Here is an 11,429-nt window from a genome sequence, read left to right on the forward strand (position 1 = left end):
CAGATCTATCCATAGCACTGTGTCTTCCAAGGCTGTTTTGTTCTTTGTTTTGATATTTCTGCCTGACATACTGCAATGCCAGCTTTTTTTCCCACAGATAAAACTCTACCTATTCATTTCCTAGAAACTGCATGGAAAGTTTCATTGTAATGTTTGCACATACCTTGAATTCCTTGATGCATGTTTTACATGTTCCCTATATTTCTTATTGTATGCTTTGTTTTCTTCTTGTTGTTTGTTTCTTTTGTTTCTTTTGTTTTGTTTTGTTTTCTTAGTAGTGGTCTGTGATCTGGTGCTTTTCTACCAGTCCCCTATTGCTGAGATTCAGTTTTTGCTATTTGGGAAGAAAATCCATGCACTGCAAAAACAGATATACAGACAACAGACATTAGGATAGTCAGGAATTTTTTATCTCAGTCTTTCAGAGATGCTGACCGTCTTTCTCTTTGCATAGCTCTTACTTGTCTGGAGCTATGTGCTTGGCCAACTGCACATCATCTTTTTTTTTTGAATCCTAAAATTTCAGTCAATTCTTTCATTAAAGGACCCATAAAATGGGAACTTTATTCCGAATCAACTTCTTTTGGTCTACCATAATATTTAGTTGTTCCAGAAAATTGTTATTAACAAGCTGGCCTGTGCTCCTGTGTGCACAGGATCCACATAGACCCAGGATCTATTTCTATTAGTTATCTTAAAGACACAGAGAACATATTCTAAATACCTTGCTTATTACCAAAGACTATAATGTCCTGCAAAAACAGTTTCTACTGACTGTGTGGAAGTATCTAGGTACATTTTAGTCAATTTTGCAGCAATACAATACTGCACGCAAGTGGATTAGCTCCTGACAGGACTGAATCATATGCTAGGTTACCACTTCTGTTATTCCAGAACACTTCTTTGATTTTTGCGGGGCTTTCCTATCCATTCCTCATGTATTACCAACACATTTTTTTTCCTCCCTCTCTCTCTCTCATATCCAAAGACAGTAAATATTATTAGTTTATCATTCTGAACTCACCTTTTACTTCCTTGTTTTAGTAGTCAATGATAGCTTAGAAAACCCATCCTAAACTAAGAAAATAGCTGCCAGTTTCTTTAACTCTTCCATTAGTAGTACTCTTCTACTGATTCAAATTTAAACTTTTTGAGCAAGATGGGCGTGGTGGTTTTACTCTGCTGCTTAACAGAACTCCACCACAACCACTCTTTCACTTCAACTCCTCGAAGGAAAAAGGGAGAAAATAAGGTGAAAAGGGCTCAAGGGTTGACATAAGGACAGGGAGATCACTCACCAATGACCATCATGGGCAAAACAGACTCAGCATAGGGAGATTAACGTAAATTATTGCCTATCACTAGCAGACTAGAACAGTTGAGAAACTGAAAGCAAACACCTTCCTCCCATCCACTCTCATCTACACCTCCTCCTCATGAGCAGCACAAGGAAATGGGGAACAGGGGCTGCGGTCAGTCCCTGACACTTCATCTCTGTCGCTCCTTCATGGTCACTCTCAGCCCCTGCCCCACATGGGGTCTCTCCCACGGGATGCCGTCCTTCATAAAATGATCCTGCGGGGGCTGCCCACAGGCAGCAGCTCTTCAGGAACTGCTCCAGATATGGGTCCGTAACATGGGGTCCATCCTCCAGAAGCAAACTGCTCCAGCACGGGTCCCCCACTGGCGGCAGCTCCCCCCAGACCCTCTGCTCCTGCGTGGGCTCCTCTCCACGGGCTGCAGCTCCGGCCCGGGGCCTGCTCCTGCGGGGGCTCTCCATGGGCCGCAGCCTCCTCCAGGCCACATCCACCTGCTCCACCGGGGGCTCCTCCACGGGCTGCAGCGTGGAGATCTGCTCCGTGTGGGACCCATGGGCTGCAGGGGGACAGCCTGCTCCACCAGGGGCCTCTCCACAGGCCACAGGGGAACTGCTGCTCCATGCCTGGAGAACCTCCTGCCCGCAGGGCTGTTTATTTCACATTTTCTCTCCCAGCTGCTGTTGCCCAGCAGTTTTTTTTTTTTTTTTTTTTTTTCCCTTTCTTAAATCTGCTGTCCCAGAGGCCCATCCAGTGTCGCTCAACAGCTTGGCTCTGGCCACCAGCAGGTCCCTTTCGGAGCCAGCTGGAGCTGGCTCTGATCTGACATGGGGCAGCTGCTGGGCTCTGCACATAGAGGCCACCCACACAGCCCCCTGCTACTAAACCCTTGCCAAGAAAACACAGTGCAATAGCATATTACCACCTAAGTGACTGTAACCGTGGGAGAAGAAAGATGGGCCCATATTTCTACAGGGAAGAAAGGCAACATCCTTTCTCCATTAGGAATAATTTTGTCAGCAAGAGAAGGAAAATGAACCTTGTTTTCTACTCAGTGCTGGTAAGGCCACATCTGGAGTGCTGTGCCCAGTGTCGGGTTCCCCAGTAGAAGAAAGGTATGGACAAACTGGAGTGATTCCAGTGAGTGGCCACAATGATTAAGGGACTGGAGTATCTTTCATATGATCAGAGGTTGAGTGAGCTTGGACTGTTCAGTCCCCGGAAGACAAGAAAGCTTAATGGGATGCTATCCATGTGTCTAAACATCTGATGGAAGGTGGTAAATAGGAAGGAGCAAGGCTCTTTTTGATGGTGATTAGTGAGAAGACAATGGGCAATGGGCATAAACTGAAACGTAGGAGGTCCCATTTGAAAAAAAGAAAGCTTTTTTTTTTTTTTTTTTTTTTTTTTTTCCTGGTGAGGACAGTCAGACTCTGGAACAGCTTACACAAGAAGGTTTAGAAGTCTCCATCTGTGGAGGTATTCAAAACCTGACTGAATACAATCCTGAACAAAACTCTTCACATGACTTTTCTTGAGATGATCCTGCTTGAGCAGTGAAGTTGGACTAGATCTGAAAGATGACACCCTGAGTTTTTTTCCATTGCCAGAGGAACACTAAATATTGTCTACTTTTTTTACATTTTGTCTGCTAAATTCATATGTCTTACCTGACTACATGACAGTAGTTTGTTGTTGTTCTTTAACCTTAGCATTCCAGAACCTTAGCATTCAGTTCTTAGTAGGTTTTAGTACTCAGATTATATTTTCTGAATTGTTTCCCCTCACTAATCTGTTAAACCCTTGTGCTTGTTTTGGCTGAGATACAGATAATTTTCTTCATAGTAGACTGTATGGTGCTATGTTTTGGATTTGTGAAGAAAACAGTGTTAATAACACACCAATATGTAAGATATTGTTGAGCAGTGCTTGCACAGTCTCAGGGTCTTCTCTATTTCTCATGCTGCCATGCCACCAACTAGGCTGGAGGTGTACGTGATGCTGGGAGAGAACACAACCAGGACAGCTGACTCAAACTGATCTAAGAGATATCCCATAACATATGGCTTCGTAGTAATCAATAAAAGACAAGGGAGAAGTTTGCCACAGCTGTTGTTGGTGATGAATAGTTGCAATGGCCACAAAATAGATTACAGGAAGTTCCGCATCAACATGCGAAAACTTCTTCATGGTAAGGGTGATGGAGCACTGGAACAGGCTGCCCAGGGAGGTTGTGGAGTCTCCTTCTCTGGAGATATTCAAGGCCTGTCTGGACGCCTACCTGGGCAACCTGCTCTAGGGAACCTGCTTTGGCAGGGGGGTTGGACCTGATGATCTCTTGAGGTCCCTTCCAACTCCTACAGTTCTGTGATTCTGTGATTTTGTACCACTTGTTTTCTTTTTCTTTTTCTTTTTTTTTCTCTTTTTTTTCTTTTCTTTGTATTTGTTTCCTTTTTGACTTATTAACCCAACCCACAAGTTTTCTCACTTTTGCCTTTCCTATTCTCTTCCCCAGCCTGCTAAGGAGAAGTGAGCATGCAGCTGTGTGTTACTTAGCTGTCCTTAAATCACAACAACATGGTAATCTATTAAACAAAAGTGAGAACCGTCGCCTATCACAGAAGACTTGGCAGGATCACCACTTCCAATGTCCTCAAGAGAAATTAGGATGAGTTCAGGTTATCTACATGTATATATATAACACATCATACTAGCTGGGAGGCTAGCTCCTGTCCAGGAGAGGTGGGTTTTAGTATATAAAATCAAGTATTCAAAGAAATTCCAGAGTGAAAGAGATGCATACAATGAATTTTAGTAACTGACATGGTTAAGCAATTCTGGAAAGCAGAACACCTGACTTAATCCAGATCATATGTGACTCTTTGTCATCTCATTTTAAATGCAAATAGATTTCAGCTGCAGTAAGCCACCGCTTTGTAAGGATTGCCATATTTTATCCATATCTTCACATTGAGTTCCAGCATGTTTTTTCCCCCCAGGAGAAATGATGAAAACACAAACATTTTTGACAAGTCACGATGTTGAGTGCATTTTCAGAATTGCAACTTGTCAGTTTCTCAAAAAAAAAAAAAAAAAAAGTTCACTTCTGCATTACTGGTTTATAATTAAGGAATGTCATCAATAGAGTTTGTTTTTGTGGATTATCTATGTATGTTATTGCTTTTCTTAAGAACTAACTAAAAATATTTTTTTCACTTTTTTTAAATAAACAAAACAGCTTTTTATTATTATTTTAAGTGAGGATGAATGCAAGGAAGAAACTGTTGGAGGTGGTTAAAGAAGGGTGAGTTTTGAACTTTATTGGTAAGATATATATATACATATACAATATACCGATGTGGTTCTACCAATATTTTTCTGGTGCAAACAGAGTGATACCATGTTTCCTAAATCCCTTTCTATCTAATTAAAAATAATAGTCTAATTTGCCTGAATTGTGCGTCATCTTTTCAGATGGTAGGGAGGCAAATAAAATCCCTGGTACGAGAAATGAGGAAATACATTTTTTTGTTTGTTTTTCTTACATTACAAAGATAACAAAACATCCAGCTAACAAGTTATTGAAACTGTAATAAAAAGTTTGCACTCAAAATGTGAATATGTACAAACATTTGATATTCTGGAGGGCAGGACTTCTATTTATAGGGGCCAGAACAGACTAGAGAAATGGACTGGCAGGAACCTCATGAGTCTGAACCTGGGATGGGATAATCCCATACAATAATATAAACTGGGGGGCCAACTGTATAGGCAGCAGCTCAGAAAAAATAAAAAAATAAAAGAAAATAAAAGGCCCAGTGATCCTAGTGGATAAGTAGGCTTTATGTTAACAAATATGGTGACTAGTATCCTGGGATGCATTAGCATGAGACTAGCCAGAAGTCCAGTGGTGTGATCCTCCCCCACAATAGATCACATCCAGAGTACCATGTTCTGCTTTGGGTTCCCCAGTACAAAAAGCTATTGACATATTGGAGACAGTCTAGCAGAGAACCCTCAGAATAGTCAGGGCCTATGGCATATGTTGTATGAAGACAGGCTGAGACAACTTTGTTTAGCACAGAAAAGACTTTGGTGAGAATTTATTGCTGTCTGCAACTACATGATCAGAGAATACAGTAAAGATGCACAGCAGAAGGGACACAGTGGATACAACTTGAATGAAACTGATTAGATACCATGGAAAATGTAATAATTCTGTAACAGTTTACTAACAAAGATCATGGGATATATACATCCTTGGAATTGTTCATGATTGAGTTGTACGTGGACCTGAGCAACATTAATTGATTAGACCTGCTTTGAGCACAGGTTTGGACTAGGTCACTGTATTGGTTTTATATGTGGCTAAGTTCTGGTGGCAGGGTGGAGGGTAGGACTGCAGAGGTGGCCTCTGTGAGAGACCAGGATCTGCCCCCATATCAGGCAGTCAGTTCCAAATGGCTTAAAAAAGGACCTGCTGCTGGCCAAAAGCAGCAGTGATGCTGGTGGCACCTCTGTGATAACATATTTAAGAAAAGTTTAAAAATTATATTCAGAAGCTGGGAGAGAGATGAGTGACAAAATATGAGAGAAATGGCCCCACAGATGCCAAGGCGAGTGAAGGACAGGGAGGAGGTGATCCAAACATAGCATTAGATTTCTCTGCAGCCTGTGGAGAAACTTGTTCCCTTGCAGCCCATGGTGTACCACTCCAGAGCAGTTGTCCCCACTATAGCCCACGGAGGATCCTTCTCTGGAGCAGGTGCCTTTATCCTGAAGGAAGCTGAAGGCTGTGGAGAGCCCACAAAGGAGCAGATTCCTGGCAGGGACTGTGGCCCACAGAAAGGAGCAGGTGGGGGAAAAAAAAAAAAAAAAAAAAGTATAGCTTGAAAACATTGCAGCGTTTTTCTTTTAGTTCCTGAAAATCTGAACACTCTACAGAAAATAAGTTATTTTAGATTCCTTGTTGTTTAAGCATGTGATACCCAAATATTATGCTAAGATAACCATATAAAACATGTCACGAAGTGTGTTTATATACCCTTTTAAAGATAGTATATATAGGCAAAATGTAGACTTATGTCTCACTTAAAGATGCAGAGAAATGTATAGTATATACATTTTAAGGTCACATGCAAATTACAGTTTTGTTGTATATGCTTTTAAAAGTTACATCCAAATTATTGTTTCACTACGTTTCATTAAAAGGCCAGTAAGTATATATTTTCCTTGTAAAATTAATAATTGTTTTGGAATACAGAGTACTGTGTCATGGAATAGAAAATATACTCTTTGTTGGGGATGTTTTTTTAACTTCAAGACTAAATTTAGAATCATAGAGTCATTGAGGTTGGAAAAGACTCCAAGATCATCTGGTCCAACCATCCCCCTACCACCAATGTCACCCACTAAATCATGTCCCTAAGCACCATGTCCAACCTTTCCTTGAACACCCCCGGGGACGGTGACGCCACCACTCCCCTGAGCAACCCTTTACAATGCCTGACTACTCTTTCTGAGAAGAAATGTCTCCTAATTTCCAACCTAAACCTCCCCTGATGCAACTTCAGGCCATTCCCTGTAGTCCTATCACTACTTACCAGCAAGAAGATGCCAAACCCCAGCTCCCCAGAACTTCCTTTCAGGTCTGCACTGATCGTCGTCTTCTCCAGACTAAACAACCCCAGTGCCCTCAGACGCTCCTCACAGGACTTGTGTTCCAGGCCCTTCACCAGCTTTGTAGCCCTTCTCTGGATGCGTTCCAGGGCCTTGATGTCTTTCTTATACTGAGGGGCCCAAAACTGAACACAGTACTTGAGGTGCAGCCTTTAAAATAATGAAAATACATTTAGTGTAAATAGACTAATTAAAAAAAAAAAAAGTGAGAGAGAATGCCATATCAATATTCCTTAATATTGCAAAAGGAAAGTTTCATTTTTACGAGTATTTTCAAAAGACTGAATTCAGGACCACAGGTGAGATTGATTTGATAAGAAAATAGCATATATTTGATGTTTAAGTGAAAGTCCTCTGCAGAAGGTGAGGTCATCCAAGAAACAATTGCACAACAGGTGGCCCAGGTGGCCAATTACAGAATTAAATGTCAAATCATGAATAACTGTGCAAAACTACTAACAAAATGAGCACTTTTTGATCAAGCCATGTGGTAGTATAAATCAGGATCTCTATAACTTCATCACAAACAAATCTAAAATGATTAGTTCATTTTTTTTTTCTAGGAAATGATATAAGTAGGCATAGAAGTGCCTGAACATTAATTGGTAGTATGGACTTGAAAATAAGGATTATAATGAAAGTGCAATATAAACTTTACTATAGATACATACAAAATTTCTTTAATGCAGTAGATACTGAAAAGATAGAATTTGGTTTTAGAAAAGACTTGATTTTACATTTCATTAAAAGATATTTTCTTAAAAGATATACTGTGAACAAAAGTATTGTTTCTTTCTAATTTAATCTCATTTATATGCCAACTCTCTTTTGAAGTGGATTAGCAGCAGTTGCAAGACTTTACATTAGCAATGAGTCCATTGTTTGCACAAAAGAACATCTGAAATAACTTCTGCTGAAAGAGATTTGGATTAAGGAATGTCTTTGTCTTGGTCAAAGCTACAATTCCTTTCTCAAACCTGAAGCCTTCTTCTATCTTTCACAAGAAATTTCAGCATACAGAGTCTCTGAACCATGAGAAGCACTAAAAGAGTAGAAGATAAACAAACAAACAGAACACACACACACAAAGAACCAGTGATATATTTCTTACTAGGAAGAGCAATATCAACAGTTGATTGGGAAAGCTGAGTGTCTTATTTGAGTACTCTATATATTTCTGCCTCCTGAAAAACAAAATGTAGCATGGTTTACTTAGTGGGAAAATCTATCCCTGAGAACATCTCCACATACTCTTAAAAAGATAGAAAATGGTGGAGGCTTGTTGAATATTCCACAACTTTGTATAAAATCAGCCTGCAAGGTAAAACACTGTTTATCTTTCAAAGCAGACTTTACAACCTGCTCACATATATTTTCAAGAAATAAATCAGGAAAATAAATAACTGTGTTGTTAGCCATTTCTTGACACTATAGGTACAATTCATCCAGTTTGCTTTGTTACACATGGATATTCTTATAAAAACAAACAAACAAACAAACACAAACAAACCAGGGATATGTTGGTTTTCTCCAACTGTTTTTACCTGGTAGCTGATGCTAATTGCCTTTGAGGACAAGATCTAGTCCTACCACTGTCAGAAAATCTTCGATGCACGTAAAAGGATTTTATAAACTTAGAGCTTACTCTTGAATGTGTTTTTTCTATGTGGAGATGAATTGGTGAAGCTGCAGGGAACCAGCACTATAACAAACCATTCTCCCTATTATGTACTGTTTTTCTTCAACAGACTCACACACCAGTGGTTTATTCCTTCTTAGAAATTCCATTTCTGTCAGGAGAATATGAATTGCTGTCATTACGTGTCTAGAAAAACAATGATGGTACTCCTTATTGATGATGGATAGGATAACAAAAATTAAGAGACCCTAAAGCATATACCCATATTGGTCTAACGTGGTAATGGTTTGGTAGCATGGGGGGCTGCAGGGTTGGCCTCTGTGAGAAAACTACAGAAGCTGCCCCGTGTTAGATCAGAGCCAGCTCCAGCTGACTCCAAAGAGACCCACCATTGGCTGGAGACAAGCCGGTGAGAGGCACTGGTTCTGCTTCAGTGAAAGCATGTTTAAGAAAGCAGCAAAAATAGTGCTGCACAACAGCAGCTGGGAAAGAAGAGTGAGAAAATGTGAGAGAACCAGCCCTGCAGCCCCCAAGGTCAGTGCAGCAGGAGGGCAGGAGGTGCTCCAGGCAGGCAGCAGCAGCTCCCCTGCGGCCTGTGGAGAGGCCCCTGGTGGAGCAGGCTGTCCCCCTGCAGCCCACGGGTCCCACACGGAGCAGATCTCCACGCTGCAGCCCGTGGAGGAGCCCCCGGTGGAGCAGGTGGATGTGGCCTGGAGGAGGCTGCGGCCCATGGAGAGCTCCCGCAGGAGCAGGCCCCGGGCCGGAGCTGCAGCCCGTGGAGAGGAGCCCACGCAGGAGCAGGGGGCCTGGGGGGAGCTGCCGCCCGTGGGGGACCCGTGCTGGAGTGGTGTGCTCCTGACACAGTGGTACGAACCCATATCTGGAGCAGTTCTTGAAGAGCTGCTGCCTATGGAAAGCCCCCGTAGGATCAGTTTGGGAAGGATGGCATTCGGTGGGAGTGGAGCAGGGGCAGAGAGTGACTTTGCAGGAGCAGCAGAGATGAAGCGTTAAGGACTGACCACAGCCCCCATTCCCTGTTCTCCTGCATTCAGGGGGAGGAATTAGAAGAGGGTGGATAGGGGAAAAGTGTGTTTAGTTTGCTTTTAGTTTCCACCTGTTCTAGTCTGCTAATTGTAATAAATTGTATTAATCTCCCTGTGCTGAATCTGTTTTGCCCCTGAGGATAATTGGCGAGTGATCCCTGTTGTTATCTCAACCCTTGAGCCTTCTTTCACCGTATTTTCTCCCCTGGTTCCTTTGAGGAAGGGGAGTGAGAGAGCAATATGGTGAAGCTTAGCTGTCTATCAATGTGAAGCTACCACAATACCCCAGCAAAGCACAAACCAAAATGAATGAAAATACAGGTATAAAATACAGACATAGTTGGTGCTGATAAGTTAGTTACATAGTCTTTTCAGAATTGCAAAAATGTCATGTTGCCTGAACCATCTCTCTGCTCTCCCTTAGGGTAATCTCATTGTTTGAAAGTTAGTCAACTTTGCTCTTGATTTAACTGAGCATTTCAGCCTAATTTATCCCAGCCTGAATGGATTATGAAATTCAAGCCGTGCTGGTATGATTTTTCTGGTAGTCACTACTCTTGTCTATGAGAAAATGCCTCCTGTTTTTATCAGGTATATTCAAAACCAGTATTCTTTTTCTTACATCACTTAAACCTTCACATATGCTTCCACTTATGTAAATTACATTCACATGAGTTCAGAGAAGGGGTGTATTTTATTTATTTTTTATTTGTAGTGCATTTGTACAATACCTCTGTGTTTCAATAACCTATTGTGCTGTTCACAAGATAAATATGAAATTGAAATTTTCCTGTTGCCCAAAACTTACAGTTTAAGCACATGATAAGCAATAACAGATAAAGAAATGCAAACAAAATAACAATGATATTATCATATATGTGTGACACATGCATGAAAATCTAACCATGAGTTGTTACAGAAAACCTGCAAGAGCTGAATTTAATAGATGTCTTGGAGATTTCTTTGAACATGTTTAGAACAGGCAGTACAGACTCACTAATAAACATGCTATTTTAGAACTATTGCAGAAGCTATCCTGCCAAGAATAAGTAGAGAGATTCATCACTGTAAGATGACCTGTCAACATGCTTAAATCCTATGTATTTATATATAGATAGAGTGGATGTTTTGCATGCTGAGGCTAATCCTAGGGAAAAAAAAAAAAAGAAAAAGGGCATTGATAAACAAGTTCCTGTTGAATTTGAATATACCATGTCTTTCTACAGTGCAATTGCAGCATCTGAGAATACAAATCTAAACCACTGAAAGCTGGAAAAAGGAAGAAACAACAATCCTACCCCACCCATGGTGAATAGTTTGTTTGTTTGTTTGTTTGTTTTTTAACATCATAGCACATACATTTCTTCTTTGGCAGTGATAGTCAGAAATTTCCCCTTCCAATCTGACAGAAGAAAATATGAATGGTAAAGGGTCTAAAAATCAAATGACATGCATGAAAATTATTTCAGGAATACCTTTCTCTATTTGGGAATTACAGATAAGAATTTCAGGGTTTTTTGTCTATTTCTGATGTGTGTCTAAGATCCTGGTCCTAAATTTTAAAGCTGTTGATGGATACAACTCCTGCTGTTGTTGCCTGCAATAAATGCTGAGCTTTAAAACTGAAATTAATAAATGGGTATAGCATTCCTTGAACAAATTGCTGTCACTGAAGTTAGGCACTCAGGGTAGGAATCTCAAAAAAAAATGTGACAGCAGTGACCATACACCTTATTTCCTCCTTTCCAAATA

General features: G+C 40.8%; 1 long non-coding RNA gene across 1 annotated transcript; it reads right to left on the reverse strand.

The window, feature by feature from the left end:
* Positions 1-669: 669 nt before the first annotated feature.
* LOC308193132 lies at positions 670-10,252 on the reverse strand. Its single transcript, XR_013949404.1, has 3 exons — positions 8,107-10,252; positions 6,920-7,145; positions 670-6,148 (listed from the first exon to the last, which is right to left on the reverse strand). It is a non-coding gene; the product is annotated as an uncharacterized lncRNA (long non-coding RNA).
* Positions 10,253-11,429: the final 1,177 nt, after the last annotated feature.

This window comes from Anser brachyrhynchus (genome assembly GCF_964034855.1).
Source record: "Anser brachyrhynchus genome assembly, chromosome: 1".
NCBI classification, from domain to species: Eukaryota; Metazoa; Chordata; class Aves; order Anseriformes; family Anatidae; genus Anser; species Anser brachyrhynchus.